Source organism: Triticum urartu, chromosome 7 (genome assembly GCF_003073215.2).
Source record: "Triticum urartu cultivar G1812 chromosome 7, Tu2.1, whole genome shotgun sequence".
NCBI lineage: Eukaryota > Viridiplantae > Streptophyta > Magnoliopsida > Poales > Poaceae > Triticum > Triticum urartu.
The window spans coordinates 184,794,089-184,797,069 of NC_053028.1; positions in this window are offsets into that span (position 1 = coordinate 184,794,089).

Consider the following 2,981-nt stretch of genomic DNA (forward strand, 5'->3'; position numbering starts at 1 on the left):
ATTGCACACCAAATAATGATTTCCTCCACCTGACATCTGGGACCCACCGAAACGGCCTCTGTATTTCGCGAAAAAAATGTTACCGCCGCTGACAGCTCGGACCCACCAGCTATATCTTCGCACGCAAAGAAGTGCCTCCTTATTATGCACAAAAAAATGAATACTCCCCCTGCTAGCTGGGACCCAGTATAGTGGGCCTACTAAGTTGGCGGGGACGAAGGCTTTGTCAGCTTAGTCAATATGCACGATTCTAGCTCGACTGACCGTACGATGTCCATCCAACGGCCGTAGTGCTTCTTCAACCTCTGGTCTTCTTGCTCCAGCCACCCAAAGCAGCGCAGGTCGTGCCGCCTGCTCCTGCCTCCCGTGGCCGGCTGTGCTGCTGCGGAGGCCTCACCGCTCCCATACTACTCCCACCGCTGGCCAGGCCATCCCTCCACTCCACTCACCCACACCCCCTGTTATTCTGCGGCGACGGCAGCGCAGCCGAACCAGTGAACCCTCGTACTCCTCTCCGCGTGGGCATCCACTGCCGCGTCTTCCCCGGCTCTGCGTCATCCCCTTCCTAGGCCTCGCCGTCGTCCAACGTCGTGGTGTTGTCGGCGCGGCATGGTCAATGTGGTCAACGACCGAATTCCATCGGAAGAATACTGTACGTGGAGAGGCTGACAGCTGGGTCCACGGCAGCCGCAAGGAAGTGCCTCCTTATTATGCGGAAAATAATTATTCCTCCACCTGACAGCAGGGACCCACCGGACGCCCACCAGTATATCGCGAAAAAAACATTTGCCCCTGACTGTTGGGACCCACCCGACGGGCCACCGTATCTGGCGAAAAAAATGTTCCCCTTGCTGTCAGCTCGGACCCACCGGAAGTGCCTCCTTATTACGCACAAAGAAATGAATAACCCCTGCTAGCTGGGACCCACCTTGGTGAGAGGCTGACTTGTGGGCCTACTAAGTTGACGGGGACGGAGGGCGTTGTCAACTTAGTCAATATGCACGATTCTAGCTCCAGTGACCGTACGATGTCCATCCAACGGCGTAGTGCTTCTTCAACCTCTGGTCTTCTTGCTCCAGCCGCCCAAACCAGCACCGGTCGTGCCTTGTGCTCCTGCCTCCTGTGGCCGGCTACGATGCGGCGGAGGCCTCACCGCCCCCTACTACTCCCACCGCTGGCCAGGCCATCCCTCTACTCACCCACACCCCCTGTTATTCTGCGGCGACGGCAGCCTCACACCGTAGTGAACCAGTGAACCCTCGTACTCCTCTACGCGTGGGCATCCACTTCCACGTCTTCCCCAGCTCCGCGTCGTCCCCTTCCTAGGCCTCGCCGTCGTCCACCGCCATGGTGCTCTCAGCGCGGCGTGGTCAATGTGGTCAACGACCGACTTCCATCGGAAGAGTACTGTGCGTGGAGACGCTGACAGCTGGGTCCACGGCCGCAGCAAGGAAGTGCTCCTTATTACGCGCAAAATAATTATTCCTCCACCTAACAGCGGGGACCCACCAGACGGGCCACCGTATTTTGCGAAAAAACGTTTGCCCCTGACTGCTGGGACCCACCAGCTACATCTTCGCACGCAAGGAAGTGCCTGACAGTCGGGACCCACCTGGTCGAAGCGTATGTAGCGTTGTCATTCTGGTCGCGAACGTGTACGTACATATATACTGGTCGATATAGAGGCGCGCACGTAGCATGTACACGTACGTACAGCGGCCAGGGTGCAAGAAAGAAAATACGGCCTTGTATGTGTACATACGGGCGGGGTCTCGAATGCCTACTCGCGCATACGTACGGCCAGGGCTCGTGTACATGGATGGGTCGGAACGGAGAAATAGCCTCGTCGTCGTGTTCATGGGGAGGCAACGTAATGCGTCGTGTTCATGGGGAGGCAATGAAATGCGTCGTGTTCATCGGGAGGGCTTGGACGGAACAGGCGATGGAAACGAGGCCTGGCGTACCGCAGAACGGAGGAAACGGCCTTGTGTTCGACCGGCCACGTTCGAAACAGGATCCTGTTGATCGGGAGGGGTCTGCCATACCGCAAAACAGAGGAACGGACCTCCTACGGTCGAAACGGGGGTCCTGTTGATCGGAAGGGGTGTGGCATACCGCAAAACGGACGAAACAGACTTGTGTTGGAGCGCTACGGTCGAAACGGGGGTCCTGTTCATCGGGAGGGGTATGGCGTACCGCAAAACGGGACTCCATGGGATACTGTTCATCTCCACCGTCGACCCCCTCCAGCCTCCACGAGCTATTGTTCATCCACCGTCGACCTCCTCCAGCCTCCACATGCGACTGTTCATCCACGGGCTCCTGTTCATCCAGCCTCCACCGCGCGCTACTCCGCCGGCTACTGTTCAACCACCCCTCCACCGTCTACTGTTCATCCAGCCCTCCACACCACGGGGTCTTGTTCAACCACCCGTCCACGGGCAGCCCTCGACCGTCTACTGTTCATCCAGCCCTCCACACCACGGGGTCCTGTTCAACCTCCCCTCCACCGTCTACTGTTCATCCAGCCCTCTACACCACGGGGTCCTGTTCGTCCACCCCTCCACGGGCACCCCTCCACCGTCTACTGTTCATCCAGCCCTCCACCACACCACGGGGTCCTGTTCATCCAGAGGCAACGCCACCGCTCACTGTTCATCCAACCCCCCCCCCCCCCCCCCCCCCCCCCCCCCCCCCCCCCGCAACACTCACTGTTCATCCCATCGATCGGCTTCAGTTAGTAGCAGTAGCGAAGGAATCGCTCGATTGGGTTCAGTTAACAGCCATCGAATGATCGCTCGGGTTCAGTAACGCGTAGCCTATAGTGCAATTGCTCGGGTTCAATTAGAGCTCAACGCCTCGCTCGGGTTCCTCGCACACACGCGCATACAAGTACGAGAGAAACGCGCATTGCTCGGCCCCCGACCTCCCACCGTAACTGGGAACTCCCCGAAATTTTCCTCCCCCTCACTTCTACCATA